The sequence below is a fragment of the Mirounga leonina genome, unplaced genomic scaffold (assembly GCF_011800145.1).
Source record: "Mirounga leonina isolate KUSES-001 unplaced genomic scaffold, KU_Mleo_1.0 Mir_366, whole genome shotgun sequence".
NCBI classification, from domain to species: domain Eukaryota; kingdom Metazoa; phylum Chordata; class Mammalia; order Carnivora; family Phocidae; genus Mirounga; species Mirounga leonina.
In genome coordinates this window covers 26,276,591-26,287,296 of record NW_023270709.1, presented here as the reverse complement: position 1 = coordinate 26,287,296, position 10,706 = coordinate 26,276,591, and the positions used below count along the sequence as shown (strand labels likewise).

Sequence of the window (10,706 nt, the reverse complement as noted above, 5' to 3'; positions counted from 1 at the left end):
GCGGGGGAGAGGTGCCATCAGGGCACAGCGGGGGGGGGAGAGGTGACGTCAGGGCACAGCAGGGGGGAGAGGTGACGTCAGGGCACAGCGGGGGGCGGGGAGAGGTGGCGTCAGGGCACAGCGGGGGGCGGGGAGAGGTGCCATCAGGGCACAGTGGGTTGGGGGTGTGTCAGGGCACAGCGGAGGGGAGAAGTGCAGTCAGCACAGGGTGGGTGTGGGGGGCAGAAAGTTGGGAGCTGGTTATACATGACGCTAAGCCCTCTGAGAACAGGGACATGAGTGTCCCGGAGCATGACCAAGGATTCTGAGCCGCTTCGGGGGGACCTGTGCCTGCTGGATGATCGCGGATGTCCGGTTATCGCTTTAAATCACCCGCAGACCCACCCGAGCTTCGGGCTGGCATCTGAAGGGTCACGGTGTGCGCGCTGCACGTAACACCAAGGCGATCGGCGGAAGATGAAAGAAGACACGTATCAAGCCTTTATACACCAACTTACCACACCAGACTGTTCTCCCTGCTGCTAGAAAAGAAAGTGACAGATACCCCTAGAAAATACATCGAACATGAACTCTTGCGTGATTTTGCAAATCACAGAAACCCCAAATTGAACCCTTCAATAGCTCTGTCAAAACATGGATACTGAAAAAACCCACGGATGTATGCTTTTAAAAGAAAAGCTTTAGTGTTCAGTGAAGTTACAATTGTTACAACATGAAATAGCATGAATGACAAACAAAAACATTTACCGGGCACTTGACAAAGAACAATCAAAACTCTAGAGTTTGCCAAATGTTTCTGCACATTTTATCCTTTGGACACCTGTGAAGATGGGGGAGAGGGGTGCTTTTCGTGTGATCCCCATTTTGAAGTTGAAGAATGCGAGCTAGGGGAAGTTAAATCATTTGCCGGAGAAGGAAGACATGGCTGGGAAGTGTGGAAAAGGCATAATACGCATCAGCGTGAGACCGAAATTTGAATCCTAGCTGAGGGACACTGGGCTGTTACTGATTTCCCGATTTTATTTTCCTCCTATATAAAATGGCAAATAAAAAAGTTCTTGCCTCCCGAGATTATTGAAGATAAAATGACATTACGTGTGTGAAGCATTCAGTATAATGCCCAGCACACGATAAAAATTCAGCCTGTCACAGATAATATTACGAATGTTTCCAAAGATGCTACTTTCAACAACAAGCTCTCAGTTTGGGAAAGCCAGCTTGATCCCATTACTAGTCCAGTGAGAATGAGGACGAATGACACACTATTATGGGCAGACTGGTCCAGTGCTCTGTCCGCTCCCACACTCACCTACAGCGCCCCCCCACCCCGTCCGCTCCCGCACTCACCTACAGCCCCCCCCAGTCCGCTCCCGCACTCACATCCCACACTCATGTACAGGCCCATCCCACACGTAACACCCCTCATTCTGCTGCGAGATGAGCAGTAGAGCGCAGCAGGATGTTTATAAAGATCTCGTGGAAAACCGGGGACGGGGAGGCAACCACCTGGGACGTTTCCAAAAGAAACTCATATTTTGACAGCGCCCTGTCCCTACTATAACGCTAATTACTGATTTCTCACGTAATTCCAAGAAAGCTGCAAGCAATGCAAGTAAGTCAGTTAAGACAAATTATTTTCCTCTTTGGCATTAGAACAAACACACTCTGGTCCAGACTGTGCAGCGCCCAGCACTCCTGATCAGAAAAACCTCAGGTATCAACATGCTATTTGGATTCTGTTAAGTTCATCAATATGTTTGTGACTTTTGGGAAGGTTCCTCTGCATGACAGTGCAAATTCGGCTAGAATGACTCTCACACCTAGAGAGGAGGCTTGGCTTCCAGTGTAGACCCTGACATAAATTTCTGTGGAATGTTATCACAGAATAACTTTGCAGATCTCTGCATTCTCGCTACAAAGTCATTTCTCAGGCCTCTTTCTGCTCTACAAATTGATAACTGCATGGCTTAACCCTACAGAAAGGAATTTCAGCCTGCCCTAGGCATTCGATTCAACAGAGGCTTTGTAGTGAGTCTCCTACCACCCCCCTCTAGCCCACCACTGACCAACATAACAATAAAGCACTTTATATTCCACCAAAGAATATCATCCATGGTAGCCTTTGATCCATATAACAACCTTGTAAGTGAAGGCTGGTTTTCACAAACCCATTGTATAGCTAAGGAAATCAGGTCTTGGAGAAGAGAAGTGACTTGCTTGAGCTCACTTAGCTGGTTAATGGAACAGGTGAGGTGGGGACTCAGATCTTCTGTTCCCTACTCCAGCCACCCTCTTCCAATGCCCCTGCCTGTTGTCCAGAGGAACGTCCTTTTCCTTTCTCTTTATAACCTACAGTTTTCATCCCCTGTTCCCTTGGGTTAATGGTACCCAAGGCTATCATGGTAGACATTCTGGTGATGGGGCTGGTAGAAAGGGGAGAAAAAATGTCAGGGTAGGTTTGCAATGGAGCCTCTGACCACTTCTTGGTGTTCAGCCCAGCTCAGATCCTAAAACAGCATCTCCTTCCAAGTATCATGGCCTTCTGCACACCAAGCCATATTCTTCAACATCTATCCTTCCCACGGCTTCAAACTACTACCTACATTCCAACGATTCTTAATCAAATGTTTATCTACAACCACCTACATAATTCATACCATACATACAAAATGCAGTCTAAGCATTTTCTACCATGGAAAGATGAATTGTAACACACCATCCTCCTCTTACCCTCCACTAAACAATAACTACAACAGCAAAATCAACCATGTTTGCAAAGTTTTGTTGTGATGGGACCAGACTAGATCAGAAATTTGAGAGTCTCCTTAGACTCGACTTACCTCAACCCCGTCCACCACATCTACCTCTAAAACATGTTAAATTTACTCCTACATGCTTCCTCAAAAGTAGAAATATGTCAGAAGATTATTCATTAGCACAGAATAGAAATCTCTGGGGGCACCTGGGTGGCTCAGTCGTTAAACGTCTGCCTTCGGCTCAGGTCATGATCCCGGGGTCCTGGGTTCGAGCCCCACATCCAGCTCCCTGCTCGGCGGGAAGCCTGCTTCTCCCTCTCCCACTCCCCCTGCTTGTGTTCCCTCTTCGCTGTCTCTCTCTCTGTCAAATAAATAAATAATCTCTTAAAAAAAAAAAAAAAAAAGAATAGAAATCTCTGAAATATCTAGTACTGCTCAACTTGCTAGCTTCATTTCTTGTCATATTTCTATATTCCCCTTATAACTATTCCCATTCAATTACAGTTGTAGTTCCCTACATGATGGCCCAGGCTCTGTCTCCAGGCTTTGCACACATCATTCTCCTGGCCTGGAATCCTTCTTTTTCCCTCTGTAGCCAGAATAAATGGTCTATACTCCACACTCACCTCAGCTCAAGCGTTACCTGTCTGAAGAGACCTTCTTGCTCTTCTCCCCTTATGCCCTTTACACCCCAAGCTTTGATGACACTCTTTGGTAATCGTATAGCATCCGGTGGGGGCCTCAGAAATTAAATGTGTCATAAAATGGTCAAGAATGTAGCACCTTTTAACCACTTGGGGGTGTGAAAGAACCCCTTTGAGAATCTGATGAACACCATCCAGAAGAATTAGTGTAAAATTTTGCATGTAATTTTAGAAGTTCATGGAGAGCTAGAGGCACCAAACTCTAGATATACAACTTGTACGATGGCAATTGTGAAATCCTACACTTTATTGCCAGGGCCTAGCACACTTCTTGGAACAATCTCTAAAAAACATATGAAAGTATTACGAGCCCAGGGACTCACTGAATGTGGGTACTAACAGTCCATCTTTTCTCTATTAATCTCTTTGTTGCATTGGTTTGTCTACCTCTGCATACTGTCCTAAATGCAGGTACTGAACAATCCATCGTTTCTCTACTAGTCTCTCTGTTACACTGATTTGTCTACCTCTGCATTCTATCCTAATTATGATATGCCTTAATATATGCCAGGGCAAGACTACCAACCATCTTGTTTTTCTTCATAAGTGTCTGAGCTATTTTTGAGCACTGATTTCCCATATATTCAGAATTAGCTTTGTCAATTTCTGTTAAAAACCTGTTGGAGTTTTTACTGAATTGTATCCAATAATAGATGAGTTTGGGAAAAACTGACATCCTGTGATACCGTCTCTTCTATCCATAAACCTGACACGTAGTTTACTTTTAGACTTTCTTTAAAGACCTTCAGTCAAGTTTTTATAATTTTTCATCATTGAGGTGTTAAACATCTTTTTTTAAATTTATTCTTAGGTACCTTAGATTTTTCTGTTGCTATTTTAAATGGTTAATTATTTCTAATGATATGTTTGAACTAATTGCTGCTGATATATAGAAATGCAATCCGTTTTTACATTTTGGTCTTTCTCCAGCAACTTTATAGTACTAATCCTAATAATGTACCTGCAGAATCTTTTGGGGTTTCTATGTGGACCATCATAAAATCATAAAATGTGTAAATCAGAATAATTTTCCTTCCTTCTTAATCCTTACAATTCTCATTTCTTTTGCTTGTCATATTGCACTGGCTAAGATCTTTAATAGAATGAATAGAAATGGTGGTAACAGACATCTTTGCTTTACTCTTTAAAGAAAATGTTTTTATCTTTTCCCCCAATTTATTTTAAAAAAATTCCAGACCTACAGAAAAGTTGAAAGAATGAGATAATATCCATATCCTCTTCCTAAAACTTAGCGATTGCTGGGGCGCCTGGGTGGCTCAGTCGTTAAGTGTCTGCCTTCAGCTCAGGTCATGATCCCAGGGTCTGGGGATCGAGCCCTACATCAGGCTCTCTGCTCAGCAGGAAGCCTGCTTCTCCTTTTCCCACTCTTCCTGCTTGTGTTCCCATTCTCACTGTCTCTCTCTTTGTCAAATAAATAAACAAAATCTTAAAAAAAAAAAAAAAACTTAGCAATTGCTAATAATTAGCAACATTTGTTTTCCTCTTTCTCTGGATCATTTGAAAGCAAGTTGTAGGCATCAAGACTCTTCCCTCCTAATTTTAAATTATTGGTTTTAGCTCATTAATTTCCATCCTTTCCTTACTTCTGATATTGGCATTTAAGACCATATATTTCACTCTAAGTACTAGTTTAGCTGAAGTTCAGAGGTTCTACTATTACTATTAAGATTATCATTTAATTCTGAATACCCCCTTATTTAAATTATGCTTTCCCCTTTGACCTTTGAGTTATAAGTAATTTTTAGGGGAGCCTGGTTGACTCAGTTGGTGGGTGTCCGACTCTTGATTTCCCCTCAGGTCATGATCTCAGGGTCATGGGATTGAGCCCCATGTCAGGCCCTTCGCTGAGTGTGGAGCCTGCTTAGGGTTCTATCCCTCTCCCTCTGCCCCCTCCTGCTCGTGTGCATGTGCTCTCTCTCTCAAATAACTAACTAAATAAATAAAAGTATTTTAAAATTTGTAAGCAATTGGATTTTTGCCTAAATTTTCTTTTGCTACTAAGTTTTAATTTGTTTGAAATGGGACCAGAGAATATGGTTTTTAAATATTTTTCCAATGTTCATTATGACCTCCTTGGCATTTTTCATAAATATTCCAGGTATCCTTAAAAGAATTAATATTATTCTGGTCCACTTGATCAGAACTGAAAATTCTGTTGTTCCAATATTCTCCTTCTTTTAGTACTTAATCTGAAATGTTCATTTCTTTAATATATTATTATTCTCTTTATTCTTTTCTATTGAAGTATAATTAACAAATAGTATTATATTAGTTTCAGGTGTATAATATAATGATTCAACAATTCTATACATTTCTCAGTGCTCATCAAGATAAGTGTGGAGTTACCTGTTTCACCCTTCCCCCCAACCCACCTCTCCTCTGGTGACCACCAGTTTGTTCTCTATATTTAAGGGTCTGTTTATCTGTTCACTTTTTTTTTAATTTGTTTCTTAAATTCTAAATATGAGTTAAATCATGTGGTATTTGTATTTTTCTGATTGACTTATTTCACTTAGCATTATACCCTCTAGGTCCACCCCTGTTGTTGGAAATGGCAGGATCTTACTCTTTTTTATGGCTGAGGAATATTCCAGTGTGTGTGTGTGTGTGTGTGTGTGTGTGTGTGTGTGTATACCACTTCTTTATCCATTCATCTACTGATGGACACTTGGGTTGCTTCCATATCTTGCCTATTGTAAATAAAGCTGCAATAAACATAGGGGTGCATGTATCTTTTTGAATTAGTGTTTTTGTTTTCTTTGGGTAAATACCCAGTAGTGGAATTACTGGCTCATAGAGTAATTCTATTTTTGAGGACTCTCCATACTGTTTTCCATAGCGGCTGCACCCATTTGTATTCCTACCAACAGTGCACGAGGGTTGCTTTTTCTCCACATCCTCACTCATACTTACTTCTTGTCTTTTTGATTTTAGCCACTGTGTCAGGTGTAAGTTTTGATTTGCACTGTGGGTTTGATTTGCATTTCCCAGCATCTTTTCATGTGTCTGTTGGCCATCTGCCTGTCTTCTTGGAAAAAATGTCTATTCAGGTGCCCTACCCATTTTAATCAGATTGTTTTTTTGGCATTGACTTGTAGAAGTTCTTTACATATTTTGCATATTAACTCCTTATCAGACACATCTTTTGCAAATATCTTTTCCTATTCAGTAAGTTGTCTTTTTGTTTTGTTGGTGGGTTTCCTTTGCTGTGCAAAAGCTTTTTATTCTGGTGTAATCCCAAAAGTTTAATTTTGCTTTTGTTTCTCTTGCCTGAGGAGACATATCTAGAAAAATGTTTCTATGGCTGATCAGGGAAATTACTGCCTAAGCTTTCTTGTAGGAGTTTTATGGTTTCAGGTCTCACATGTAGGCCTTTAATCCATTTTGAGTTAATTTTTGTGTGTGGTGTAAGAAAATGGTCCCGTTTCATTCTTCTGCATGTAGCTCTCCAGTTTTCTCAGCACTATTTGTTGAAGAGACTGTCTTTTCCCTATTGTATATTCTTGCCTCCTTTGTCATAGACTGACCATAAAAGTGTGGGTTTATTTCTGGACTCTATCCTATTCCATTGATCTATGTGTCTATTTTTGTGCCAGTACCATTCTGTTTTGATCACTACAGATTTGTAGTACATCTTGAATCTGAGATTGTAATATCTCTAGCTTTGTTCTTCTTTCTGAAGACCATTTTGGCTATCTGGGATGTTTTGCGGTTCCATGCAAATTTTAGGATTATTTGTTCTAGTTCTGTGAAAACTGGTGTTGGAATTTTTATGGGGATTGCAGTAAATCTGTAAATTGCTTTGGGTAGTACGGATATTTTAACAATATTGGTTCTTCCAATCCATGAGCATGGGATAGCTTTCCATTTGTTCATGTCGTCCACTATTCTCTATCATTACTTTATTTAAATTTACTTGACCAATTACTGGTAGTCATTTTCAAAGATTTCTACCATAATAGTGAATTTGTCAATTTCTCTTTGTAATTGTGTCCACTTATTCTAATATACATGGAGTCGTAGGATTAGACACATACACGTTGAAATTATGTATTTCTGGTAAATTGGCTCATTCAATGATCTGTTTTATTCCCACTGATGCCTCTTCTATTCTATCACTAGATCTGGACAAGAGCATTCCTCTGGTGGGGAACTGAACCTTGTATTGCAGGATGGTTAGGTTTGGCTATGACAAACCAAAATAATCTCAATACTTCCTGATACTCCTCTAGGCGTGCAATATAACCCCCAGTTTAGTGCCTCTGTTTCAGTGGTTACACGAGATACTTTAACATGGATACTCTACTTCCTGTCTAAAGCAGCACCGTCCAACAGAACTTCCTGAGCTGATCAGTGCTGACCGATAAGGGAGCCACCAGTCACACATAGCTATCGAGCACTTCAAACATGGCCAGTGCAACTGAGAAACTGAGTTGTAAGTTTTTAAAATTTGATGTTAATTAAAATTTAAATGACCACAAGTGGCTAACAGAGGATACACTAGACAATGCAGGTCTAATGCAGATGTCTTAAATCTTTTCTAGAATATGCCTAGGACCTTAGACTGTTTTTCCTCATTCCTTATTGACTTACTCACTTCTAGTATTTTATTTCTTCTTAATTTTATAGCACAAACAGGGCATTAACACTGTTGATTATAGTCAGCGTTTCTCTTTACCCAAATTTGGCATTTTCCCTGCTTGTTATTCTTTCTTGCATCTCAGACCCTCTTTCTTTGGTAATTTTTCCTTTGTCCCAAAGTATATCTTTTTTTAAAAAGATTTATTTATTTTAGAGAGAGAGAGAGTGAGAGAAAGGGGAAAAGGGACAGAGGGAGAGAATCCTCAGACTCTCCTCTGAGTGTGTATCCCAACGTGGGGCTCGATCTCACGACCCTGAAATCACTACCTGAGCTGAAATCGAGAATCAGATGCTTACCTGACTGGTCACCCAGTTGCCCCCAAAGTATATCCTTTAGGTGTTTATTTAGTATAGTCTAGTTAGAGTAAACATCTCAGTTTTTGTTTGGATGGAAATGTTTTCATTTCATACTTATTCTTAAAAATTAGGTTTTATTGCATATATCATTCTTGGTTTACACTATATATTCTCTCGGAAGCATGAAGATATTGTTTTCATTGTCTTTGGCTTCCACCCACTGTTGATTTGGGAACTGTCTTGTTGGTCTTCATATTGGTCTTTTTTAAGTAATATGGCTTTTCTATCCCTCTGGCTCCTTGCAATATGTTCTCTTTGTTCTCAGTGCTTTTCATTTTTCATTATGTGATTCTAGACATGGATTTGCTTTTATCTATCTGGCATGGGTTTCACTGGACTTCCTGAATCAAAAGATTCTGATCCTTCATCAATGCCTGAAATTCTCAGCCACCATCTCTTCAAACTGTTACCTTTTGCTGTTCTTGCTTTCCTTCTGGAAATCTAAGTTAGGTTTATGGTAAACTTTCTCACTCTAACCATGTTTCTTAACTTTTCTTACACAGTCTTCATTTTGTTAGTCTATGTTATACTACCCTCAGACAATGTGAATTGAGCAGGCCCTGCACTTGAAATGTGATCATCAGATTTCACTTTGCATGTATCTCCCCAATGTTAGTTATAAGGGTCTATATTTCCTAATTGTAAAAATAAAACTAACAATACTCAGAAAACCTACATAATATTTGTAAATTGGATGAATATCCTTAACGTGGCGGCTACACTCCCGTATCTTGCAGTGAGCCAATAACTTGCTGTAATTCACCATAAGCAAATACAACCTCTACACTAAAGTGCACTGAAATCTTTCTTTTGCTTTAAAAAATAAGTATAGGGAAATAAGAAAACTCAGAGAACTCTTTTAGCCAAACTGAGTGAATACCTGCTAAAATGCCGTCAACACCCCTCAGGCCTCATTTCCTTAGTAAGTCTGAAATTTACCAGTGAAGTATTTCACAGAGTATGGCCTGAGTGAAATCATGAATTTCCAAGGCCAAAACAAGCACTCTAAAATTTAAGTCCAAAAGGGAAAAATGAAAGTTTCTTTTATGTTAAAACATTCAAAACCACTTATTCATCTACTATTACTCCAGGAATAAACGTTAGGATCAAAAAACAGGGAAAACAGGAAGAGAGTTGTCTTTTAAAAACACCTAAAACAGGGCGCCTGGGTGGCTCAGTTGGTTAAGCGTCTGCCTTCGGCTCAGGTCATGATCCCGGGGTCCTGGGATCGAGTCCCACATCGGGCTCCTGGCTCAGCGGGAAGCCTGCTTCTCCCTCTCCCACTCTCCCTGCTTGTGTTCCTGCTCTCGCTGTCTCTGTCTCTGTCAAATAAATAAATAAAATCTTTAAAAAAAAATAAAAAATAAAAACACCTAAAACAGGCTGGTCCAGAGAAAATATCACCTCTTTTCAAAGAAGGAATTTCTCCAAACTTAATTGCTTTCTTCTCCTCCAGATAGTCTGCTGAGAAGGCTGGCTCACCTGGCCATTTCTATTGCTTTTCTGAAAGGATATTTCTGCAAGATGGCTCAGAGAGCTATTTTAACTTATTATTACCCAATATTCAAAATGTCTACCACTGACCTTCATGCAGGACAATGCTTAGACACAGGGGATATTTAGCTGAGTGGCTTAGAAGAAGTTGATTCGTAGCAAGCTCAGGACACAACCCCAGGCCTACTTGTCCGGTTTTTTAAAAATTCACTGTAATAAAATCTTATTTTTACAAAATAATCCACCCACATTAGCTTTTGCTAGTGCAACACATTAATTTTAAAGAATGTGGAAAATAGAGAAAGGGCTTTTTTTTTTTTTTTAGCTAAAATGGATACTAGTAGTGAAGTAAATAAGGACCACTGTAGTTTAGTGAGAAAGTCAATATGGATTCTAATAAAAATTTTTTTCTGGGGCGCCTGGGTGGCTCAGTCGTTGAGCGCCTGCCTTCGGCTCAGGTCATGATCCCAGGGTCCTGGGATCGAGCCCCGCATCGGGCTCCCAGCTCCGCGGGAAGCCTGCTTCTCCCTCTCCCTCTCCCCCTGCTTGTGTTCCCTCTCTCGCTGTGTCTCTCTGTCAAATAAATAAAATCTTTAGGAAAAAAAAAAAATTTTTTTTTCCTACATAATTTTAAGAAAATCAAGATCTTGAAAGGCTATATAAATAGACAAGCGGGCGGGGCACCTGGGTGGCTCAGTCAGTTGAGTGTCTGACTCTTGATTTTGGCTTGGTT

The 10,706-nt window shown here is 40.3% G+C and overlaps 1 protein-coding gene across 5 annotated transcripts in view; it reads right to left on the bottom strand.

The window, feature by feature from the left end:
- Window positions 1–10,706, bottom strand: part of CARMIL1 (capping protein regulator and myosin 1 linker 1) — a 308,617-nt gene that overhangs the window by 69,496 nt on the left and 228,415 nt on the right. The window lies entirely within an intron of this gene.